Raw genomic sequence first — 13,964 nt, forward strand, 5'->3', positions numbered from 1 at the left:
AAGAGGCGATAATTGTCCCATTTCCAGTCTGAAAGTTTCTTTAAAAACAAAAATAAAAACCGCACCAAATGTTTTCAAGGTACACACCCACAAATCCACCCGACAAATGCTCACCATTTTCAGCTGTTGCCCAAACGAGGCACGTATTTTTTCGCCTTTTCTTTATTGACTAGCTACGAGTACCATACCTGTACGAAGTCTAGAGTGGCAAACGCCAAACAAAAAAAAAAACGAAAAACTGAGGGGCGCAGGTAGAAGATGCAGGCGACCAGTCCCTTTAAGTTTACGCAGATAAATGAGCGTCGTCGATGTTCGAGGGATCATAGTGGTTGTTATGCAAAGTTGGATGCTTCGGCTGTCTGATTCGCGAGTATGCACCGTGGGTGTGGGCCTGTAATTTATGTAAAACACTCATATAATTCATATATCAAAGCGAACTCCCCTTGGGGCGATTAGTCAGTGTCAGGTTAATACTGAAGGCTTTTAAGAACAGCATTTAGCATTTTTCATTTACTATTATTGGGAATCAACTGCCGTTTCAAACAGCAGAGAAAGCGCGAAAGCGAGACAAAATTTGAAAAATATGATCAAATAAATAATGCACACCAAATCGATGGACACTTTTGCAGTTCTCCCAATAACTGGAACAAATTTATAAGGCAGTGTTGATTTTATTCCCATTTTCTCGTTTTAAGTAAAATGTTGAGTGCTTTCATTTTACAAAAGCACAAAATGCTTTTTGTAGAATATTTGATTATTTTATATATTTTTTTTAAATGTGATTTTTCTCTAGCTATTTATGCCAAAAAATCCTTTACATTACCGTCTTTAGCCATGTTCTTAAATCATTTACAATGATATGCAAAAACTTGTAACTATATACAAATATGTCTAAGAAAGGCTCACTGTACGCTTTATCGTGCAATGAGGCTCCAACGACTTGCCAAAATCTTGACGACCTAGCTCTGCACGCCCGGCCGCACACACACATACGCAAAAGAGCCGGCAGGCTGGAAAACAGACAGATAGATGGAAGGAAACTCGGGGGCCACCCATCCTCCCATGTCTGCCAACAACATGGAAATGAAATGATGCCTTTTTGTCTTTTACGCTAAATTACCTTGATTTGATTTCGCAGACAGACTGAAAACGCCGGGGCGAACTTTTGCCATCCGTGCGATGTGCGTGATTAACGTTCCCTGCGTTTGACGCATCATCAGGAACAATGGAGGCGGCGGCGGCGGCGCCTCCGGCAGCTGCACCGGCGACGACGACGATGACGATGCTGGCAATGGCGATAAACGAGAAAGATGACGGGCTACGGCGAACAGGAAGGAAAAGGTTCACAGTGCGTGTGACATGCTGTCATTTTCAATTAATTTGAGAAAGTCTCCTAATAAATTTTACCGTGTGCCCAAAAAATAAATGGCCGCTAGGCAGGCACAGGTTCGACACATAAACGAGCACCTGGAAGCCTTTCTACTTGCCTTTCTGCCTGCCTGTCAGCCGCACGTAGCCTCAAGTCCCCGCTGGCCTTATTAATTCATAAATAAAATTTCTAATATGCTCTTGCAGTTGCTACCACGCCGCCAACATGGCGACCCTTTGCGTCGTCTTAAATTAAATTTATGTCATTTTATTATGTGGCACACGCAAAATATAAAAAGGGGGTCGCACAACGACATCGACAAATGCCGTTACGTTACACCATTTCTGTTTTTCCCGCCCCTAACTACTCGGTTCAACCCTTCTGCCTCTCCGCCTCAGACGATTGCGACAGTTAAGCCAAAATGTGTAGCACACTTTTTTGCAACTCGGCTCGACGTTTAAGTTGGCGGAATTAGTGTATACATATCAGAGCATCCTTGTGGCAGTCAAGTCGCTATTTTGTGTATTTAATTAAGCGCCTATGCATACAGAGGACAAACATATAGGGTTTATCTTGCACACAAGCATTTCCGATACAACATATTGGTACATTCGTGGAAATTTCCCTCTTGGAAGTGGTTAAGTATTTTAAAGTTTGTGTGCTGGCTTTGTATTGAAGAGTTTTCTTGTTAAAAGTGTATTGCAGAATAAGTGAGGCTAATGCTCGTTTGCATTTAATCCTGCATGTCCTTGTGTCAGCATTAGTTTAATTTAAAACTGCCCGACACTTCCCGAAGCGTTTGCTTATGAGTCTTCCTTGTATGGTTACAAATTAAGCAAGAAGCCTGAATTGTTCATTATATAACCGAATATATTTCATTGCTAAGAAGTTCTATAAGCTATCTAGTTTCAATAAAAACTCATTTTATGTTATATATATATATAAATGGTTCCATGATTCCACAATTACTTGTAATACTTCATTTTAAAACAACGTGCATATTGAGGGGAAAACATGTAGATTAATCATTTTAATTGTATTTTTATTTAAATGTGAGCAGTATTGAAATAATGCCAGTTTTCTCTCGGTGTATGCACTTCAAAGTCGTATGAGGCGGCGCCAACGCGAGCGCGAGCATCTGCTTGCATGATGAGCTTAATTAGATTTTTTATGTCCTCGTTGCCGCACATTAATTGACATTTAAAACTTTTTAATTGAAAAGTCAAGTGTTTCGTTGCCAGCTTGCTAAAGGTGCTGTATGTGGCACCCAAGAGAACGCGTCTTCAAATAGACTCCAGCTTTTGCTGCTGATGTGCGTTTGTTCATTTTGTTCATTTCATTTGAACAATATCTCTCGCTCTCTGTACTATTCATGTGTCACGTCTGAATGTTCCCAAAACTGATACGTTGATAAGACGGAATTTCATTAAGATTGTGCTTCAGTTGTGTTGTTTGTGCTTCGATGTGCGAAATTTCTTAAATAAATGTGCCAGGCCAGGCGACGTCGGCTGCTTGTTTGCTTGCCATTTGCTTCGACAAATGTTAAACACCGTCTATTTTCGTGCAGCTTCAATTTGATTAGTCGTGTGACGCATTCTAATAAGTCCCATATTGATGATAGGTGGAAACAAGTATTTGCCGAAACGGTAAGCAGCAAAATAAAATCTAATTTATATGAAAATATAATTTTTGGTAAAGGAGTTGAGATTCCTGAATTCACAAATCTCAATCGTCAATTAACTGTGTGTAATATGGGAATTATTATTTGCATATGTTTTTCTCCTCCCACATCTATTAAGCTTCAATCACTTCAAAGCCAAATACAAATACTTGTAGAGGAATAAATACCGTATTTGAAATTGCATATGTTAGGGCAGGGAATAACTCCAACTTAAGCCACCATTTTCAACTTTAATAACATGAGTTCAAATACTGGCGAGGCTTAATTTCAAAGTTCCTGCGCATTCGACTCACAACAATAAAGAGAGGAGCTGCAATTCCCTCTACTCATCTTTTTCTATATCCAATATATATTGCTGGGCCACATAAATAAAATTCATTCTTAGCTATGTGGATTTCTTTATGTTTTCAGGAGTCTCGGCTTCGACTTATTTATTAGAATCAAAAGTGGTTAATGGCCACTTCTTTCAGAATTTCATTTAATTCTAAATAATATAGGTTGAAGGGTCCTGGTGCTTATTAAATACATATTCCTGCTTCGTGGGAAACTCGGCTTTCATATACTTACATACGAGTATTCATCAAAATATATATATTTTTGTAAGGGTGTGTACTCATGGAGATAAGAAAACACTCAAAGGTTGAGTTAATTTCGTGGAAGAAGAGCCATAAAAACAGCTAATCTGTATAACAAATAATTAGACAGTCTGTCTGTGGACGAATCTTAATGAGCACCTAGCGCTGCCAGCTTTCAATTATACGAAACTTTATGGCTCCAAATTATAATATATATTTTGCGCAAAGGCACAATGAACCACATTGCATAAACAATATTAACTGCGCTTATCTACGCTCAACATTTATGTGGGTAACTCGTTTATCTGGCCTAAGGAATCACAGCTTGCCAGAATACATTTGCATATTTTTACGAGTCTTTCCATTGGCGTGGTAGGGAGCTGTTTTCCTTTGTTAGCCCCATCCACATGCCCGTTGCTGTCGGCTAATTCCAATAGTTCCGCCTTCTTCAAATAGACTGGTAAGGTCAAGTGCCAACTTTTGAGTTTTCGTTTTTGTTTGTTAATTCGTCCTGCTCGATCACTTTGGCTAATGCGCTTAATCAGCGTTTAATCTAATCAAGCGTGGAAAACTACTTAATTTGAAAACAAAAGAAGTTGACAGCAAAGACGTTTTCTACTTATTCGGAGAACTGCCAACTACAATAACAATGGCCAAATGCCAAATGGCAGCAAGCACTGGTGCAAGCGCCTTGGCAACTTCCAAAGTTTCCCAACTTTTGAGATGAAAATAACCGACGGATAAGGTCAAACACGCGAACCAGCGCCAAATGTTGATTGGAATTAACGGCAAGATGAAAATAACTGGCGAATAACTTCCGTTTCGAAATGATTTGAGACACACGGGCACTCGTGTGTGGAAGCTGCAGCCGCAATGCAAAGTGAGGCAAAAAAGGTAAACCACATGAGTCATTGTACGAAGCAGCAACAAAAACACGAGCCTGGCGGACTCTTTTTGTCGCTGCTTCGACTACGGGTTTTCGGTTGAAAAAGCCAACAAGGAAGGCAAAGCAAACAAACAAACGCCACTCACACGCAACCGAGTGCCTTGGCCCTTTGTTTCAGCAATAAGCAGCTTTGTTTTTTTTTTTTTTTTTTATGGCAAAGGCCCCCACCTCCAGAACACAGCAACCACAAACGAGAATGAGCTGAAAAGTAACCAACTGGCATGTTCTTTGCATGTATTTGGCAGGACATAAAGGAAAATTCGTAGAAAAGGATGAGTAGCGCACTATGTTGCCAAAGTGCATGAGCAGTTCCGGGAAATAAGCAACAAGAACGCTTTATTCAATGAGCTGCCAATATAGCTACGCATGGAAAAAGTATACGAGTTTTGCAATCAGTGGTATATGCCCGTCGGGAACGCGTGAATTACAAATTACCTAACATCTTTAGAAAGGATCATATCAAATCATTTCTGAACAACTTCTTGGAACAGTCCTTCATCGCTCAATTGGTTTCTATGGCACTAATGTTACAACATATCGAACATATACTCTTAAAAGTGGCGAACTAGTGGCGAATACTGAAAGCAATATTTTTTAGGAATTCAAGGGATTACTTGTATCGAAAACTTTTTAGATAGAGACACAAACAACAGATGCCTTCTATGTGTACGCAGTAAAAGTGTATTTTAAAATACTGTAACAACATTTCATGTTTCTTACAGAAAGTATTGACTAGAATTAAATTATTTTGTGTATAGTTAGACTCAACTTACATTAATTTTCAATCCAAACTGAACACAAACAGTAATTTAGTAGAAAGATCAAACATTTTCAGCTAAAAAGTTGCGTAACATTTTTGTAATATCTCAACAAACTCAGCTTTCCTCTAAACTATTGTTTAATATCCAGTCTCTGTAGGGCCAAATGCGCATAAATACGTCAGGTGTAGAGGAGCCTAATATTTCGATACTACTAGTAGTTAAAATTCCAATGAGATAGTAGTTCGTCGGCACACCACGCACAACATTTATGCCCATTAGCGCTGAGCCAGACATGAGGCCTCTGTCAGCATTTCTGATCCCACAAATGTGATTTAGTGTTAATGATCGGTCGCCATAGACAATGCAATGCCGATGACTGGTTGTCCTAGAGTGCGTCTTTATTCGCACTGTCCCGGGGGATCGCTGATAAAATCCCACAACATCCAAACTCTGTCCGATATGTCTGTTCAAGTCCTCTCTAGGTGGCAATAAGCAAATGGGCTCTACATATGCAGTGATATGGACTTTCGTCTTCAGCTTCAAAACAGCAATGTCATGGTCCGACTGATTGGCTGTGAAATTCGGGTGCACTGCAATTTCCTCAATCTCATACTCTTTCGGGGGAGGGGCACAATTGCCCGAGCTACTACAATCCGTCGACTGGACATCCCCGGAAATGTTCCAGTCGCCAAACAGTACAGAAGAAATCTCCAGCGACTCGGCTATCCTCTTCACACAATGAGCAGGCACCAGTGCGTACTGGGTCTTGAAGAGTACGGCTAGACATAGGTAGATTGCCTGCCCTGATGTGCACATATACTTGACACGACCCATCCATGGGAACTCGTCGGGAGCCGTGATTTTGTCTGTATTGTACAAATGCACTTCATTTAATTTTCCGCACTGCTCTGCGTTCAAATTCGGTTGGTTTTCTCTCGGGAATTGTATAGCGCCAGCTGCGACACGGAATCAGATGTGAGCGCTGGTGAATAAATTAAAAAATTAAAATACCTACACACAATGGACTGCGGCAAATAGATGTGTAGCACCAAAGTAAAAGCAATATACTTGTAGATGGTCCGGAACATTTTCTGTGTGCACATCCACTCAGATTTTGACTTAAACTAAATGCTTAGAGCAGACGCTGTGCGACAACAACTAGCGACCTCTTCTCAGATGATTATTTTTTACTTTTAATTATTTGAGTAAGAGATTATAGGCAATACCCCGTACGGACAAAAACACATCTAGTATAAATACGCCGGCCGATAACAAGAAGCTTCAGCTCTTGTCTGGTTTTTTTGAGAAGCTTCTGATCGCCGGATAGCTTAAGCCAATCATTGATATTTATTTTGCTTAGTTAGGAGTAGTGAGTGATATTCATTTCATTCAATTCATTCAAACTTTCTGTGGCATCACAACATCTAGTGTCAAATTAACAGACAGAACACACAGAAACATGGCCATATTTTTCCATATAATCAGAGTAGCAGCACATGGTGCAAGTACTATAATCTTGGTAATTATGTTTTATTTTTTATGCGCCAGACATGCTCGTCACTCGGATATTTCTAAAGACCCAAGCTTGGGTCAGTGCAAACATTTTAGTTTAAATGCCTCCGCACATAAAAAAAGAAGCTACAAAAACATAAACTGCAATACTTATCCACCCGACAAAGAGATCTTAAGCTAGGTTACCTTCTAATAACAATATTAATGCAATATTCAGAAATAAAACTCAACAGTTTTAAAGAGTTTACAGCACAAAAATATTCGTTTATTGAATTCTTCCGGTAGTCTTTTGCCATAATTTTATTCCTAGAACTAGATTTTTGTAAAAGATACTTTGTTCTGGTTTACTTTGGTCAGGTGGGTGCTTACAGGCACGTATGTATGTATATGTGTGTACTATTTCACCATCTCTACAATTTATTCTCTACTCCGACCATTGCCACAGCAGCGACCGTTTCACAACATTTTATTCTACTCTTTTTCTACCAACTCAAGCAGTTTTACGACTAAGAGGAGCATCCGTTTCGCTCAATGGCCGAGGCTATAAAAACAACTACTACTCCATATCCAGAGTAGTTATTTAATGTAAAAGCAGTGACCAAACAGAAAGACGAAATTTTCAATGCGAAACTAGGCACATGTGCTAAAAAAAATAGAAGCAAGCTGCCGATCAACAACAAAAATAGAAAAAACACACAAAAGCAACAAAAAGTATTATTTTCGCAAAGTATTGAATGCCTTATTCAAAATAGTGTTGTGATAATTCTATAGTTATAAATAGTATATACTCGTAGACCGACTCTATATTTTAAAAGCCTAACTCATTATATCCTGGCCTTAGTACTTTATAAACAAAATCGTACCGAATACCTTAGAAAGTCAATCAGCATTAATATTCGATTTATGATCGCAGCCTAAAATTATGCAAGCCTTTTCACCACAAAACAGTTGCATTTATTATAAGCCATTGATTTTTATCAACGCTCATTAAAAGTGTCTCAAACTGACGATTTTAATTTTTTGTATACAGTAACAACTTGGCTTACAATTTTGATATTTGGAACACCCAAATGGATTTATTTGTCCATGCAAATCAATCTAGTCAGTTACAATAGAATCATAGAAATGATCGGCCGAGTATATAAAGCTGTCACAACTTAATTTCCTATAGGTATTGGCAAATTTATTGCTTTTCCCAACAATGTTATTAGACTATAATTGTGGTATAATAGCATATATTGTTATTGGTATATTGGTAATTTCAAATTGTATGTATACAATCTATGCATTTAAAAAAAAAAACTAAATTCATGAATATGTATGGATTGTACTTGTTCTACAAAATAATGACAACCTTGCACAATTTTTATGGAAACTTTAATAATTAAAATAGAAAAAAATAGTACTGAATTTCCGTCGCGCAATTGCCTCCTGTGAGGGTTGAACTCACGGCCTTTGGTTTACGAGACCAACGCTCTACCACTGAGCTAAAGAGGCGTCGTGAGTGGCGTTGCCAAATGGCAAATACAAATCTCATTGTGAGATCAGCTACCTTTTTTAGCTGATCAGTTCATTTTTATTAAAAGTTCGTTAATGCACAAACGCATATACACATCCATTTCTATATACTACGAAATAACGTAGACATGTGTTGTTTATGGATTCTTCATTTGATAACATGTTTATCTATTTAGGTGGTTAGGTTAGCACCAAACTTTAGAAAGATAAGAATAAGTATATCCTCTCTTTACAGCAATATAAAATGCAAAAGTCAAATGATGGAAAATTTTCACATCGTGACCAGAGACGTGCGTGATCGTCAGTGATGACAAAATCGTAAATTACCACGAAAGTCGTGCGGAAACCCTACCGTATAAACAAGATAAAAACAATTTTTTTTTACCAAAGAATTGTTATACCCAATGTAAGACTATCTTAAGAAAAATTATACAATAGCAACAATAAAAATTAACTATTTCCTAATACATTTTAAGAAATAAGTAGTTGAGCTTCGTTCAAAATTTGATTGTCTTTATTACTACATACATTTGTATGCAATATGAAAACAAATAGCTATGTATGTACATATGTATGTTTTGTATTTTTATTATTTATAACCGATAAAAAAACATTTTTGGAATGTACTAATAAGCGTCTTATAATTATAGCTGACAAACATAATGTTTAATGTTCTGCAGTATACATAAAAACAATCTACGTATAAATTTTGCTACAAGTTTCGATTTCACACAATACACATATCATTTAACCCACACACAGAACAGACCCAACACAATACCCCCATTGAAGTAATAAAGCAAATTTTATTTGCTTTAAAAAAAATTGCTTCTCTTCCAAACAACTCTTCGCTGCCGCACTCTGCCTCCTGTGAGGGTTGAACTCACGGCCTTTGGTTTACGAGACCAACGCTCTACCACTGAGCTAAAGAGGCGTTGAGTACGGCGTCGCCAAATGACACTTACAAAACACATTGCTCAAGAGAGTGAGAGAGGAATGCTTAGGCCCAGCCATCAAACTAGTTTTATTTCATTTTGAGGCATGCGCAGTGCACATTTCAAATTGTTGTTTTGAGTTTTGTTAATTACATACTTGCATACAGAGCTTGCAAAAAAAAAAAATCACGTTAAAAATATGAAATTTCAATTGAAGTTAGATTTAATATGCTTTTCATTTCTTTAACTTTAAAAAAGCAAAGTTTCGGCTTACATTTGCTATGATTTAACATCTTGTTCTGTCGTAAAAGAGTTGTGATAACGAAATGATAACAGTTATTTGCTTCTGCAACGATGACGTACCGTTAATTAAGTAGATGAAAATTTCTGCTAACAAAACTGAAACCAACAACAACTACTAATACCGGAACTTTATTATAAATAGTATTCAGTATCGCATTCTTCAGTACCAAATAGAGATAAAAGTTCGGTCAGCTTAGAAGTTCTACCAAATACAAAAGTGTGCTTGTAAGAGATTTTAGCTGATTACACACTACATTTAAAAGTCATTCCTTTTATTTCTAAATTAATTTTCCCGGCAAAGTGAAAATCAGATTGTGCCATCAAGACGAATACTAGGAGTTTGTAAAGATTCATTCCATCTTAAATAAAAATTTACAATATTTGTTGAAAACGACTCTATTTCTTATTGACACATATTTAAGTAAATACTTTGCGGCTTAAGGAGATGACGAATTAGCTAAATAAATTGACTATTCGAAAAGTTAATTTGCTCAATGTTTTTTTACATCCCTGAAACAACTCATATCGAACAAAGGTTAATTACTAATAACAACGCATGTGTTAAACGCTGTTTTTCTTTTTTATGCTCTAGATGTACGCTCTATGCTCTTTGTGAAGTAAATAAACCCCTTTAATTTTGTAAAAATCTTTTTTTTATTTGCACTGTTTACGTATTTTGTTGCAATGGAGCCAAAACAAAGGCTAAGCGGAATATGCACATACAAATGAACATACCAATACAGTGAAAACTCCCTTGGCCCAAGGGGAGTGTAAGCGGTCACTTAAATACTCTATACACCGATCGTGTTTTAGAAAAAGTGTCCACCGAAGAGAGTGTCCGGATAAAAGAGGTGTCCATTAAGGGAGTTTTCACTGTAGTACATACATATGCACTGAATATGCGAGATTGGGATCGCCAACCACACTTAACCGTGAGTACAACGCAGCTGAATCGTGCAGAGTGCGAGAACGCTCAATACTCAATACATCGCTCAAATCTGGTGGTGGTTTTGTACTCTCCACAAGTAGTTTGTATTCGCCAACCGATATGTACAAAAATGGGTAAAAGGGACATCAGCAAGCAATTCTAGTGAGCTAAGTATAACAGAAAGGAATTCTAATCGAGCGGGCTCAACTCTTAAATACCATCCACAAAATAGAAACAAAAATTAAATAATGTATTTTACAAATCAATTTTAAAAATCTTGGGCAGATATTACATGTATGGATATATCTTCCTTTCAAATTGGCCTATCATGATGAAACGTAAAAAAAGGACACATAATTAATAACTCGAAAGAGGAGAATATGAATACCAAGTTTAATTATTCTAGCTCTTATACTCTGGTATAAATACGACCAAGAACTGGCATAGCGCTCATTTTCATTTGTAACGTTACCCTTAACTGTTCTAAATGCGCCCAGCAATATTTTTGAGGTAATTCGTAATAGTTTGTAAGCATCAAATTACAAAATTACAATTACAAAAGGCACTTATTCTTTATTCTCTTGTTAGATACAGATCAAAAGCCGCGAGTGGTAGTTGTGGTAAGCTTTATAACGTATTTTTTCCAAAGTTGTTCTAAATATGCCTAAAATAACTTTATAACTTTATCAAAAGTTAAATTCATTTTCTTGCTTCTATTGCCAGCTGGTTGTTTACCTGCGGCTAATCAAAACGATTCCTTTGTCCCAGAAAAGACATTCGACTTTGATCCGAGTAGGTGCTACATTACAAATGTTTTTACAATTTAATTTCTGAATTCATATGTATTTGAAACTCATTACGAATATCCGGACAGCAGATCTCAGGGTGTTCCTATATATAATAAAAATAAATCTGGTATTTTGAAAACATACTTCAAAATTAAATAAATAATATATAATAATACAGGCGGTCGCTCAACTTCGCAATGTTGTGCAAAGAAATTGTTGACCATGTCAGACGGCACACAGAAAACATCGTTCAGTCCTGCATGCTGCCACATACAGTCACACCCACACATGTACGGCATTGTATGCCACAAAGCGGAAATGCTTTTGTGGCAGCTCAAAATAAAAGCATTTTCCGTGCGCAGCAGGCATCGTCACGCTCAAAGCTGTCGCAGCCATTCAAGTCTTTTTTTTGTTGTGAGTGTGTATTGCGCTTTAGTTGCTTTTGTGGTTGTGGTGTGTGTGTGTCTGTGTGTCGTAATAAGCCATTCACTGTTTGCTGTTTTGGCTCTGCTCTCCATTAGCATGAGAGAAAGCAACCATGCCTTTGTCTCAAGGCAGACATAATAAACAACAAGCCAAGTGACAAATTCGTTTGTCACACAACACGATTGTTTGCAGAAATTATGGCCACTGACAAGCACGGTCCCACATACACAGCCACACCCATACCCACACATAATCGATGACATGATGGCCCGCAAATGTGCGCGATACGAGTGACAATTCTATTAGTTACAAATTGAAGAGCCAATGCCATTGCGAGACTCCTGCAGCAGCAACAGTGCACGCAAAAGGGCAATTAACACCCTGGAAACTAGGTTCCATAAACAACCCCGAAGCCACCATGGTTCCCACTCACTTACTGGCCACGAGTTATGACATGTCTGTTGCGTGTTTTGATGTCTTCGTGCCCCCAGGTGCCCGCTTTGCAAGTGATTTACGGAATGGTTCCTGCAAAGTCGACGTTGGCGTCAAGAAATTAATTGCCACTAATCAAGTGATTTGAATTTTTCATGTAAGTATTAGCAGTGACAGGATACTGTGGGATATCGCAACGGTTTGTTGGCCAAATGTTGAAACTCTATTAAATCCCAAATCTGCATGAGGTCAATGCTCAAGTCGGGAGTGATTGATGATATTTGGAATCTAGGCGTTCTTAAAGTGGAGCGTTCAGCGTAGTTTTTTAAAAGAATACGTCGACTGATACCTTACTGGTCTGAACGAAATCTGTATCCCCGGAAAACTTATTGGATAAACAAAAGAGTGTCTAACAGAATATATCACATATCACTTATTATATTGCATGCTTGTTTTCTATGATAACAGACTTTCTTTCCCAAAACTTTGAAATAGGTGGTGTGCTGAAATTTTAGAAAGAAATGGTGACAATTAGAGAAATGATTCTAGCAAATATATATACAAGTATATTAAAATTCAAAGTTTATAGAGAACATCATTTAGTTTAAAATTTCAAACACTTTCTCATAATATAACAACGAAAAATATTTTAAAATATTACTGATTCGTTTACTATTTGAAAGCACTGCCATTACTCAGCACTAAGGAAAATCTGAAATCTAGCTTGAATCAAAAATGTAATGCAATATCGTAAAACTTCTCCTTTCAATACTTTAAGTGCCATATCTGAAAATGTTTGGCTAACGAGTTTTGTCAAACAAATGTAATCTTTTATCCCATCGTGCAGAGTTGTAAAGGGTTTCGGGCGTTAATACACGCTATACAACTTTTTATGGCACTTTATGGCAACACTAATTACACGCAAGCACACACATATCCACACATACACACACACACACTGGACTGATTAATCGCCGTCAAAATTGAAGTGCAGCCCGCACGTTCGCAATGAAAACTTTCCCACATGTTCATTGATTTTTCTCTTTGCAGGCAACATACACCATGTGTGGCCACCTTGTTGTTGTTGTTGTTATTTTTGTTGTTGGTAGCTGATAAATGAGACCGAGTTGCTGGATTTATGTGCCATTAGAATTGCCACCCTAAACACGATATCTGCGGCAACATAGTACCAAACGAAATAAAAAATAAAAGGAAGGTCTTAAATACAAACACGCCCAAATCTTTGGGTCAAGAAGCTAATTTATTACAAGCCCGAAACTTGCAAGTAACTTCGCATATTTTCCTTCAAGCCTCTGCCTCTGCTCTCTTTTTTACAGTTTGCTCAGTTTTGCTTCTTCTTCTTCTTCTCATCTTAATCATCTTGGTCTTCAGTTGAACTCGATTTCTGGGCTTTGATAACTGACGATTATTCCGCCCACGCCCCTTTTGTGTCGCTCGCCACTAAGAGTTGTTGGAATTTGTCAAGTGTGGCTGCCGAGCCCTTTCAACTAACTACTAACCAGCCTGAGTCGGCCATAAACAGAACCTAAATTTATAAGCCCTATATACCCTAATGACATTCATAAAGTATAGCGATTTACTGCCGCAAGGTTTACAATTTATGACAGCAACTTAACACCATTAGCGGCTAAGAGTTGAAGCTAAATTACAGCAACATTTGAGTTTATAAAAGGCCTAGTGTGCTGAAATGAGTTATTCCGTTAATGACTCAGCAAATCATAAATATTCTTCAGCAAAATAATTACCGCATTACTTTTCGAGACCTTGCG

General features: G+C 37.6%; 2 non-coding genes across 2 annotated transcripts; both read right to left on the reverse strand.

Moving 5' to 3' along the window:
* Positions 1-8,269: 8,269 nt before the first annotated feature.
* Trnat-cgu lies at positions 8,270-8,341 on the reverse strand. Its single transcript has one exon. It is a non-coding gene; the product is annotated as a tRNA-Thr (tRNA).
* An 883-nt stretch (positions 8,342-9,224) lies between these two features.
* Positions 9,225-9,296, reverse strand: Trnat-cgu. The gene has a single exon. It is a non-coding gene; the product is annotated as a tRNA-Thr (tRNA).
* Between the last annotated feature and the right edge of the window lie 4,668 nt (positions 9,297-13,964).

The sequence above is a fragment of the Scaptodrosophila lebanonensis genome, unplaced genomic scaffold, assembly GCF_003285725.1.
Source record: "Scaptodrosophila lebanonensis strain 11010-0011.00,11010-0021.00 unplaced genomic scaffold, SlebRS2 tig00000024-arrow-pilon, whole genome shotgun sequence".
Taxonomy (NCBI): domain Eukaryota; kingdom Metazoa; phylum Arthropoda; class Insecta; order Diptera; family Drosophilidae; genus Scaptodrosophila; species Scaptodrosophila lebanonensis.